The sequence below is a fragment of the Malus domestica genome, chromosome 16 (assembly GCF_042453785.1).
Source record: "Malus domestica chromosome 16, GDT2T_hap1".
Taxonomy (NCBI): Eukaryota; Viridiplantae; Streptophyta; class Magnoliopsida; order Rosales; family Rosaceae; genus Malus; species Malus domestica.
The window spans coordinates 20471047-20484197 of NC_091676.1; the positions used below are offsets into that span (position 1 = coordinate 20471047).

The window sequence follows — 13151 nt, forward strand, 5'->3', positions numbered from 1 at the left end:
CATGAGGCCAAACCCTAACCATTATAGAATTCATAAAAACAAGTCAAAACCTCTTCCAGCAAAACTTATAACAAGGAAGCTTAGAAAGTTTACGAGAATAAGCAAATGCAGCACAAGGATGGCATGAAGCCCACCAATAAACACCGGGGTGATCAACACCATAATTGGTCAAACAATCAACAACTTGATTACCCTCCCTAAAAGTATGAGAAATTTGAACTTGCATGGAGGATAGTAAAACTTGACAGTTATGCCAACTGACCAAAAGCCTCCAAGGGATAGATGTCAAAGAAGGTGAAGATGAAGAAAGAAGATGAACAACCAATGAGGACTCACATTCAATCCATAATGAATACCAACCTCTATCTCAAGCCAAAGATACAATATGAATAACAGTGCATAGTTCGGCATCCAAAGAAGAGGTCAAGCCTACTAAATTCACAAAACAATCAAGAGAATGACCCGTAAAATCCCAAAAGATACCACCAAATGCAGCCACACTAAGGGGACCTCTTATAGCACCATCAATATTTACTTTGATCCAAGGTTGAGATGGCGGGCACCACAACACCTCAATAATTTTTGGAGCCTTGGCAGGACGTCCATGAACACCAATATAATCAAGAATGCAAAGCTCTTCCACATAATTCTTCATACAACCGGAATTGAGAGTATCAATTTCAAGGAGTTGAAATTTAATAGACCTTACAACATCATTGGTGGAAACAACCTCCTCATGAAAACGAACAGCGGCGGGCATGCCAAATAGAATAAAAATCAACTCCAATTATACCCCCACCAAAGTAGCTTCACTTCGGTTCCAAAACCTTGTTGTAAAGGATAATGGAAAAAGCTAAAAATATTTGAAATAAATATTGAACTTTGAATAATTCCAAAATAGTGGACCAAATTTGATGTGCAAAAGAGCACTCAAAGAAAATATGTGAAGCGGTTTCCATACCTTCACAACAAAGAGAGCACATAGATGCTATAGCAAAACCTCTTCACTGCAAGAGATCATCAGTTAACATCTTACCATGTAAATACTTCCACAATGTAACTGAAATATTAGGGCGAAAGCAAGATTGCCAAACCCATCGATCCCATTGAACCACTAGTTGTTTATTATGCTTAAAATCATAAACCAAAGATAAAGAGAAGTCACCATTTGAAGTAGACATCCAAAAAATATTTTTATCAATCCCAGACATTGAAGAAATATCATCCCAAATGGGCGCTAGCCATGAATGTAAAGTAGGTGGGGAAGTCCAAAAACCATCCACAATAAAATCAGAAACTTTAGCTCGAAAAGCCTTGCATAAAGTTAGTGGAATACCAAGCCTATCAACTATTGGAAAATCCAACCATCTCGCATGCCAAAAATTAATATTTTCACCGATACCTATCACCCATTTTGAGCCATGAAAAATATCTGAAAAAAAGAGGGCGTAAACCGGGCCAAATGGAGGAACTCTTGTATGTAGAACATGGCTATCCAAAGGAATTAAAAAACAGACCTTGAAAAAACAGTGAAGCCATAAATGAGGTAACCAAAATATCGCAAAACTTTTTCAACAAAAAGACCTTATTTAAAACTAAAAAATTACGAATGCTAAGACCTCCTTCATTTAAAGGAACACAATATTTTTTTCATGCCACAATAGAAAATCCACAAGAATCAGCATATCCCGTCCAAATGAAATTTCAAGTCCAACTATGAACCTGATTTAGTACTGTAGGTGGCCAAGAATAAACCAAGAGAGTATGAGATAACATGCTTTAATGAAGGGGGTTTAGCTTTTGTTAGGCCTTGTTTAATGTTGTTGGGCCTTAATCATATGTTTTGATGGAAATTGTTCTTAGTTATCAGTTTTTATTTCATTTTAGGTAGGGTTTTTATCACAAATGGTCCCTAACATTGATCAAACACATCATTTTGGTCATTGACATTGAAAATCAATAGAAATGGTCCCTGAGATTGATCAAACACATCACAAATGGTCATTCCGTTAAAAACTCTTTGGGCAATTTTCAAAGCTTCATAACTCAATCGTTTCTTAACCAAATTCGACCCATAATATATCAAAATGAAGATAGGAAAGTGTAGAACAAGATTATACCTATTTGTTTAAGAAAAACCCTTGAGTTACAAAGTTTTGAAAAATGCCCAAAGAGTTTTTAACGGAAGGACCATTTGTGATGTGTTTGATCAATCTCAGGGACCATTCCTATTGATTTTCAATGTTAGAGACCAAAATGATGTGTTTGATCAATGTTAGGGACCATTTGAGATAAAAACCCTTTTAGGTATTAGTTTTGATTTATTGTTAGAAATAGAAGGGAAATACTAAGAGAAAAAAACAGGATGAGCAAAGGTGGAGGAAAGGGGAGAATTAAAGTTAAGTGATCTAGTCTCATATTGTGACTAAGTAGAAAATTTATCTTCCCTAACTATTGGATTAAGATAGATCTTTATTTAAAAATATAAAAATCAAGATCTAACGGTGAAAACACATAGAGTACCGGGTATCGTGGAGCACCTAAAAATTTTTGTTGGATCAAAACACAAGATGATCACATCTGAGTAAGAAAATGTGATTGGCTTTTGAGAAACCAAAACAATACCTATTCCATCTTTAATTTATCCTGAATTCGAGAAGGGATAACTATCCAGTTTTAAATTTGTTCTTTTCCTCAAGTGTTGATACAAGCATCACCAAACTATTTCATACCAACATTTTGCCTTCCTTTGCCTGAATATCAAAGAATATTTGGCCACATATCAAAGCCCTTGGATAGGTTTTGAGTGCGTTAAATCAAAGCATGTACAACAATTCCTATACCTATTTCTAAACTATATATCGGATACATTACTGATGCGGTATATATCTGATACACTGCTGATATGGTATATATCTGGTACACTGCTGACATGGTACATATGTGATACAGCGTGGAGGAGCCAATTATACTAAGCTTACAGACTGATACTGGGCTCAATACAAGACATAGAATCTTGTAAGAACTAAACTAGTGTCCAATAAAACACACATGGAAAGCGTAAAACTGACTATCTGACATTCAGCTTCGATGACAACTTTTACATGACATATCTTGCCACAAGTTACGCTAGTTTGTTAAACTTATCAAGCTCGAGCTTGATTAATTACAAGCAATGTACTCAACAATACCAAAGGACATCTGTTTCTCAGATGAACAACCCGAACACATAATTCTTTAGCAACAAACAGATCCTTTCAGCTATCACAAATGACAATATGTGATATAAGGCCAAAACTTCATAGTGATAAATGCTATAGCCAGTCCATTCAGATTTTGAATTAACACGTTGCAAAACAAAATAACCATGCTAAGGGGTAATGTAATGCAAGGAAGACAACCCAAATAAGTATCAATACCTATTTTATATAACATAGGTCAAATTATCATTATCCATAAGCATATCCATTTCACCTGAGAAGCATCATAGTAATAAAGAAGTCCATCATAGATCATAGCCAGAGCCCATAATCAGCCATCCTGGGTGTGGATTATATTTAACTACATCTAGCTTTTGCAAGGAACATATAATGCTCAAATTCAGAAACAAGCCTAGGAGCTTCTCTAATCTGCCAAAGCCATTTAAAACAGTTGCTCAGTGTACACGTTCTCTAAGCACTTCAAGTTCCATCTCAGTTGGGTAAGTTTCATGGATTTCATAATGGATGTCATCCACTCCCTCCTGAACCTGTCATTTGATGTCACATAGAGCATCTTAGCACGGATACATGACACATAAGGTGACCTGAAAAATTGGCACAATAGTATCACATGAGAATTGAAATGGAAGTAGAAGCTCAATGGAGAGAAAAAATAGTGTTGATCCCCATTTCTCACTGATGCGAAATATATAAGCACACAAATTAAACCCTCTTTTTATCAATTGTAGTAAAGTATGTAAGTAGGGATCGTTCTAGGCCGGGGATTAGGAGGGATTGCTAAATCACTTGGAAACTGACTTGAAAACGTAAAAACAAAGTTTAAAACACTAACTAGACTCAAAGAATGCAAAACTATACTTTAAAACACTAAAACAAACCAAAAGACTCAAAACAACCCCTAAGCACTCAAAACTACCTTAAACACACAATCTGGGCAGTTTTGGGACTCTAACACAAACTTGGACGAATTTTGGTTTTCTAATGAACTAAAACACTTAAAAACATAATCTAAGACAAGTTCTAATTAATATGACTCAAAGAAATAAGATGGGGTTGATTTTGGACGAAAATAATTAAATTAAGACAAGAACAAAGTAAACAAATTCTTAGACAAATTTAAGTGAATCAAAACAGATTGTAAAATGAATTTGAATGAAACTTATGGATGGAAGGCTAGCTAGGAGGTTCTTCTCCACACATGTCACACTTGCATACAAAACGATTTCCAGTTGCTTTTCGATAAGCTATGAATACTCAACGCCCCAAATTAACCGTGAATTGCACTAATTAACCCTCAGTTTTTCCACAATTTATTGGATTGGATGATTGCATACGACAACCCAAAACATTCCCTACAAGTTCCCTACATGAATTGCATAATAGAGATACAAGCAAGAATCATTAAGTTCTATGAAAAACATAAGCATTGATGAGGCACGCGTTACTATGATTTGCATGAAACTTATGCCAAGAATTTACTTAACGTGATTGTGACTAGCAACCTTCACTACTTGTGAATATAAGTTCATAACGATTAGAACTAGGCAAAGAGGGTGGAATGGATTTTTGGGTAGTTTTATGATGTAGAATGGATGGGGAATGGTATGGAAAGGTTTAGGGTAAGTGTGGAGGAGTGTTTGAGGGTTGGAGGGTGGTGGAGAACTAGGCAAAGAGGGTGGAAGAAGGTGGAGTGGCTGTTATGTTTTCTAGGCACTAGAATGGTGTTTTTGGGGTGTTTTGCTACCTAGGGTGAGTATGGACGAATTTCTGTGATGAATGGTGAATATGAGAGTGTGAACCCTTTGCCAAGGGGTGTAAACATGTATATATAGGCCCCAAAAACCTTAGAGAATGAGGTTAGGCTAGGGAGAATGCACGGCAAAGAGTGTATGTGGTGTGCAATGGTCCAAGGGTGAAAATGAAGTGATGATGCAAAGTGTGAAGGGTAAAATGGAGTGGTCTTGTAGCTAGGGGGCATGAATGATTGTGTACATTGCATAGAGATGGAAAGGGAGGTGAAAATGTGTCAATAAATGGGTCAAAGGTGCAGCAACATGTGGTACACAAGGCATGGGATTCCAAATGTGAATGATGGAGCATCAATTAGTGCATGTTATGGTTGTGAAAGTTGTATAAAATTTTGTGGGTGAAGGGAACAAGAGGTATCAAGCAATTAAGTGTAATAATTAAATGAATTGAAGCATGAAATCAGAAATTATGTAGGGGACAAGAGTGATCAAGCATGGCATGAGAATCCAAAGGGAATTCTATGTTGTTTTGCATGGCAATGAAGGCAAGTTGGGGTGACAAATTTTTGGGCTGAGTTCTTCATCTTTTGGACCATAATTCTTCACATTCTTGGCCTCTTTAGTTCTCAAATTCGTCCATCCACTTTGGCCCAAATATGTGACATGCATTCCAAGCTCCATTTTGCTCCAAAATGCTCCAAAATGCATCTTCTTGCCTACTTTGTCCATAAAATCTGAAAACACACGAAAGTGACTTTAAACATTAAAATAACTAAGGAAACAGGACATAAATGCACAAGAACAAGCCAACTAAGTCGCATAAATATGCTCCTATCAAATTCCCCCACACTTAGCTTTTGCTAGTCCTCGAGCAAAACAAAGAGATAAAACGAAACAAAGTAAAAAAAAACACAACCTAAACCTTCCAACATTTGCCTCAGGGATTTCCAATGCACATGACATGTTAAAAATTATTATCCCCACAGATTTGAGTCATCTTCACACTTAAGCACGTACTTAATCATAGTCACCACTTACTTGTTCACAATTAATCGATCAAAATAATGTTTTTGATGTAGTAACATGCCTTAGAGAAATCACTCAATTCCTTACAAGATATGCACTCAATTTTCACTCAGATTTTCTAACTACACACCCTATACTAGTTATATGTGAGAAGATTGATGTAGATATGAAAACGAACGCTCACATATATGTATCACAAAGAAAGCAATTTCTGGAGTTAATAAGCATGTTTAGATATGATCTCATGAATGGAATGCTACTACTTAGATGCGAGAACCAGTGACACCATATGCTCATATCAATTTCAAACTCCACATATTGAAACGCATGACACTCAAGATGAAGTTAAGGGTTGTAACGGGGCTTGGGGTGATGGCTAACAAATGAAGGATAAGGATAACAATCGTTCTTAAAGCAATAGCAAGTAAAGTAATGAAATTGAAACTTAGAATTCACTTAGATTGCAGAAATCAGCTTTTAGACACGAAGGGAAAATTCAAGCAATATTTAGGGCCGAATTCTATGTTTTGGACCCTTTCTTCAACAAGCAGCACTTTAAAACTCTTTTTCGCATATTTTTCAACTCCTTTTTTTTTTTTTCAACTCTTCTTTTCTTTACAACAAGCATAATAACTCACACTTCCCCCACACTTGTTTTCTGCCATACATTAATCAAAAGAAATTCAATTTGAATCATGCTTTACTATGCTTCAAGAATAAGGGTATGGATGGTCCTAAACTAGGCTAGGTAAGGATAATGTGGTTTAACAAAGAATGTAGGCTATCAAGGCTCAATGGGGTTAACTTAAACATATAACGATATGGGATACATGGCAGTTTGGCTTTGGTGGTGGTAACTACACAACTTCATCTTGAATATGTTTTATGCAAATCAATAGCATGCTTTGAATGAAATAGGCATGAGTTCTAGCATTTGGAACTAAATGATGAAACGCCTTCTAAGTAATAACCAAGCAAAGAATAATGAGATCATGCAACGACTTTAGAAAACAAGAATGCACAGATTTTAACTCTCCAAATAAACGTTTAAGCTCAAGTCTCACAAGGTTGTAGCGTTAGTTTGAGTTCTTTCCTTCAAGCATGTTACAAAAACTAATTTTTTCTTTTATGATTACATGTGATTTCATAAGTTATAACCACAACCACGCATAAATAAAGAGTAAATCAAACTTTCATCCATGTTTATAACTCTCTTTAACAGTCATGCAATTACAAACCGAATCCTCATCATTGTGTTGGAAGGTACCCTAAGACACAAATAAGCGCACAAAAACAACTCTTTTTTGGATTTTCAAAAACAATTTTTCAAATTTTCATGAATTTTCGGATTTTTATGTCAAAACACACTGAAACACTCCAAAACAGCTTAAAAATACTTAAAACAACAAGGAACAACACTAGAAGTAATGGGTGATAAATTTCTACGAATTTCATGCAAAACAATGGTTACCCCCCCCCCCACACTTAAATCAAACATTGTCCTCAATGTTTCAAGCATATACTCACACCAAAAACAAGCAAATAACAAACGACAAATAAACATGACAAATATGGCAAAGTAAAAACCAGATAGAGTAGAGTTTAAGAACGCAAATCTGGTTTTGGAGATAGTTGATCTTGTTGACTTTCCACAGCTTTGATCTTGAACTGGATTGGAATTGTACAGCGAAGCTTTGCTCTTTGGTGATATTGCAGTTCCTTATTTGTTCTCCAAGCAGATGTGGCAGCTTCTTTAGTTCTTCATCTCAGACTCCTTGTGCTAGGTTGATTGTGCAAGCTGCATTCTTCTCTGCTTGTTTCTTCTGCACGACGAGCGGGCACGAGGTAAAGGTGTTGGTCTGTTTCTTTCTTCAATCTTTCCAAGTGCCCACCTATTGCTTTCTTTCTCCTTGTCCCTAGTTGAGGATGAATCAGCACGTTGTCTCCACATGCTTCGAGGTATCATTTTCACTTCCCTTATACGTGAGAGACGAAGCGGAAGCATAAGATGATGAGTACTCGAGAGCAGGTGCTGGCTGGAGAAAGGACAGGGAGAAAGCATGATATGAGATACTCGTGCTCTCAACCTTTATGATATGAAATACTTGTGCTCTGGATGGGTTGTTTGCAGGGGTATCCCAGGGGATGAAAAATACAGAGTGACTCGAGAGGGTTTGTTGGAAAGCCATTTCAGAGAGGATGAAGGGTTAAGTGAGGCTGAAAGTTGGGTGAGACTGCTTCACTTTGAAGCTCAGCATTTATAGAATTTTCTTAATAGCTGGGAAGGCATTGTTCCATTACTCGTGTCGGCAAGCCTGGGATAATTTAACAGTAGTTTTCATGTGCATTCCGCTTCTCCAAAAATTTTCGACAGATTGCGCGTGATTTACGCAACGCAGATGTGCAAATTGACAGATGCTGACACGTCTCGATAAAGCAGAGGCCTCTTTAATATCCGGAATTTACGCTTCGAGTTCTGAGCTTCGTTGAGGGCAGAGATTGCATGTGACAAGTGCTGACGAGGCTGAGAGAGACAGATGGTTGGAATCGGTGCTTCGACAGACTGCCCATAATTTTAGCGAAGCTGAGTTGCGTGTGATGGGTGCTGACGAGGCTGAGACAGTTGACACTCTTCGGTATCTGGAATTGGTGGTTTGTGAGCAAGCCCAACTTTTGAGAAAGCTGGCGCCTCTTCAATCTCCGAATGGGTTCTTCGATTTCTGAGCTCACCTCTTCGATCTCTGAAATCCCATCGCGTGCTGATTTTTATAGAGGTATGCAGGACGTTCAAAGCACTCTTGAATTTCTGCCTGTAAAAACTCCCGTTTTGCACTTCTACGATCTTGACTTGTCCGATCTCCTCTTTCTTTAACACCTCTGAAAAATGTCTGGCCCTTCCGACCGTCGTTTTGACTTGAACCTTGGTGAAGGAGCAGCCCCTCCTTCTCCAGACAACATATGGCGCCTGTCCCTCATATCCCCTACTGGTCATCTGACCGTTGGGGATTCGGTGATGAAAAATGACATGACCGCTGCGGTGGTGGCCCGGAACCTTGTCATCCTCAGAGATAACAGACTGCTCGCTAGACGGTCTGATGAATTGGCGGTTAAGGAGTCTTTGGCTCTTAGCGTGCAGTGTGCGGGTTCTGTGTCCAACATGGCCCAACGCCTATTTGCTCGAACCCGTCACGTTGAATCGTTGGCGGCTGAAATACAGAGTCTCAAAGAGGAGATTAGAGGACTCAAGCATGAAAATAAACAATTGCACAAGCTTGCACACAATTATGCCACAAACATGAAGAGGAAAATTGACCAGCTGCAGGAAACTGATGGTCAGATTTTACTTGATCACCGGAGGTTTGTGGGTTTGTTCCAATAGCATCTACCTTCATCTTCTGGGGCGGCACCGCGTAGTGAAGCTCCAACTGATCAACCTCCGATACCTCCTGCTTCCGTGGCCCCACCGATTGATGAGACTCCGCCGACTACTGCAACTCCGCCGACTACTGCGACTTCTCCCAAACAGCCTTTGTGAAGGCTCCCTCTTGTATTATGCTATGTTTCTTTATTTCCCAGTTTGCTGTTCATTTCCACGAAGTTTAATGTTAAAATCCTTTGCATATTTGTTAATGTTTCAAAATAGAAAGTCACAACCAAAAATAATTAAACAAGTAATAAAATTGACAATCAAGCAGAATAAATGGGTTGCCTCCCTTAAAGCGCTTGCTTTAACGTCTTCCAACCGGACGATGAACACCTTGATCAACCTTCATGGGAACCCACGGCATAGTGGGTTGTCTCCTCCACATCTTGTTCTACAAAGCTCTCGTACATTGCATCCTTGAACGGAAATGGATAGTGATGTTTGTTGATGGGTGTGTTGTGTTGCCTAAGGTTCACGTTCCTGTGCCCACCGTCGGGGATCTGCTTGGGTATCTGCACCAAAGAAGGGAACCACCTATCAACTTTAATGGGAATTGGATTTGGATTAGGTGGCTTACCTATGTGATGTGATGAAGTGGTAGCAATGTGAACATTCTTCCCCATGGTGCTTTCGGCCAATTTGAGCATTGTGAGGGCAGTGGCCGTATGGTCCTTGTACTCCACTCCAATTCCCTCGTCTTGCATGGTTGTTGATGCATCCTTTGTGCTTGGTGCTGAACGGTCCAGTCCTATCTTTTCAATTTTATCAATGGCACAACAAGAATGAACAACATTAGGAGTCTCAATGGATTCAGAAATTTTAAAACTAATCATGTCACCACCAAATGCCATAGTGACTAATCCTTTGGCCACATCAATCTTCGTTTGAGCCGTTTTCATGAATGGCCTTCCAAGGAGGATGGGCAATGAAGGGGCATGGTCCGATTCATCCATTTCGAGGACATAGAAATCCGTCGGGAAGATTAAATGATCAACCTGCACTAAAACGTCTTCCAAAACTCCATATGGATAAGCGTTAGATCTATCGGCCAATTGTATGATTACACCATCATTTTTCAATGCTCCTAAGTTCATAGATGCATAAATGGAATATGGCATAACATTTATAGAAGCACCTAAATCAAGCATGGCAGATTTGAAACGGGTATTACCAATGACACACGGAATTGTAAAACTCCCCGGATCTTTGCATTTGGGGGGTAGTTTATGTTGCAAGATGGCGGAGACATTCTCACTTACATGTACCACCTCTTTCTCCCGGACACGTTTCTTTGTTGTACAAAGCTTCTTTAAACACTTGGCATACTTCGGGATTTGCTTTATGGCATCAAGGAGGGGAATGTTGACATGCACCTTTCTAAATGTCTCTAGAACATCTTTTTCCTCCTCTTCGTTCTTTGATTGCAAAAATCTGCTAGGAAAGGGGACATTCAAAGGAAAAACATTAGTCGGAATTGAATTTAACACATTCTTACCCTTATTGAATGAATTGGACAGATTTGGAGCCATGGGGGCTTGCGGCATAGGTGTGTCCACCTTTGCCGTTGGTGGGCATGCTTCCTCCTCCTCAAATTGAAGTTTTTCATCCTCTTTGTGACCTGTTTTTGATGAAGAACCTGCCCCAATCTCTTTTCCACTTCTCAAGAGTATGGCCTTTGCACTTTCAAAGCCTCCCTTCGGGTTTGGAATGGTAGAACTAGGAAGCCTTCCTTGGTCTCTAATCTGCCCAACAACATCGGCAATCTGCCCCATTTGTTTCTCTAGTTGGTCCACTCTTTTGTTTTGATTTTCCTGCCCATTAGTCAAAGTGGTTAGTAACTTAACAAGTGTATCATTATCCAAAGCATTACCTGAATTATTTGGGGCAGATTGTGGTTGGACTTGAGGGGGTGCGTATGGTTTGTTGTAGAAGCCCGGGGGTTGTTGCCTAAAGCCTCCTTGTGGTTGGGCTTGTGTGGCTCTCTCCATTTGAAGTTTGGATGGTCTCTCCACCCCGGATTATACGTGTTGGAATATGGATCATGTCTTGGCTGATTTTGGCTTTGAAACCCAATGGCATTAGCGCTCTCCCATCCACCTCTCTCAATGAGTTGAGGACACTTTTCGGATGCATGTCCTTGGATAGAACATACACCACACACCATGGGTCCTTGAATCTTCATTCCCTCGGCCATCTGTGAAACAAGAGAAGTAAGATTAGCTAACTGAGATTGAATATTGGAAGTGGAACTTACCTCATGCACTTGTTGCCGTGGGGGTCCTCTTTGGCCTACACCCTCGTATTGTTGAGCGTTTAATGCTCGATTAGCAATCAAGATTTTTGCAGCCATAGGCGTTTTGTCTACCAATGCTCCACCTGCCGAGGCATCGAGCATTTGACGTTCTAGTGGTAGGAGCCCTTCGTAGAAGTATTGCAAAAGCAATTCCTCCTTCATCTGATGCTGTGGACAAGAAGCAACAAGTGATTTAAATCGTTCATAATATGTAGGAAAAGACTCACCTTCATCTTGTTGAATTCCACTTATTTTTTTAGGAAGAAGAATGATGCGAGAAGTTGGGAAAAACTTCTCCAGAAACGCCCTCTTCATACTCTCCCAAGATGTAACTGTACCGGGAGCCAACTCGTATAACCAATCCTTGGCTTTGTCCATTAAAGAGAATGGAAAAGCCTTCATCTTTAAAATACTTCCGTCAACGGTAACCGGAGTCATACTTGAGCACACCACTTCAAATTCTTTCAAATGTTTGTTCGGATCCTCCATGGACAGCCCATGGAACTTTGGAATGTGGTGGAGCAAACTTGACTTTAACTTGAACTCTTCGGTTTTACCTTGAGCAGCCATGGGATATTGGATACACAATGGTGCGGCATTATCTAAACCCGAGGCGGCAAGCTCCTTGAGCGTACGGTTGTCCATGGCTATACCTTGCTCTTCTCCACCCACTTGTGCCGTGGCCTTCTCTTCAACCTCAACTTCTTGCTCTTCTAATTCAGGCTCGGGACTAGGAGGATTAGACTCTTACAATTTCTTTTTCCTTCTCAAAGTCCTCTCAAAATCACCGTCAAAGTCGGAGATATGCTCACGAACAGGTTGTGAGCTACGGGTCATAAACTAGTACCTAAAAACAAAGAAAACAAAACAAATCAGCAACTTAAACAGAAACTTAAACAAAATACAATAATTCGAAAGAAAACAATCCAAGAGATTAGCAAAGTTGCTAATCCCCGGCAACGGCGCCAAAAATTTGATGCGAAATATATAAGCACACAAATTAAACCCTCTTTTTATCAATTGTAGTAAAGTATGTAAGTAGGGATCGTTCTAGGCTGGGGATTAGGAGGGATTGCTAAATCACTTGGAAACTGACTTGAAAACGTAAAAACAAAGTTTAAAACACTAACTAGACTCAAAGAATGCAAAACTATACTTTAAAACACTAAAACAAACCAAAAGACTCAAAACAGCCCCTAAGCACTCAAAATTACCTTAAACACACAATCTGGGCAGTTTTGGGACTCTAACACAAACTTGGACGAATTTTGGTTTTCTAATGAACTAAAACACTTAAAAACATAATCTAAGACAAGTTCTAATTAATATGACTCAAAGAAATAAGATGAGGTTGATTTTGGACGAAAATAATTAAATTAAGACAAGAACAAAGTAAACAAATTCTTAGACAAATTTAAGTGAATCAAAACAGATTGTAA

At 39.0% G+C, this 13151-nt stretch overlaps 1 pseudogene; it reads right to left on the minus strand.

Moving 5' to 3' along the window:
- Positions 1 to 3520: 3520 nt before the first annotated feature.
- The window catches only part of LOC103404055 (actin-depolymerizing factor-like), a 50988-nt pseudogene continuing 41357 nt past the window's right edge, over positions 3521 to 13151 (minus strand).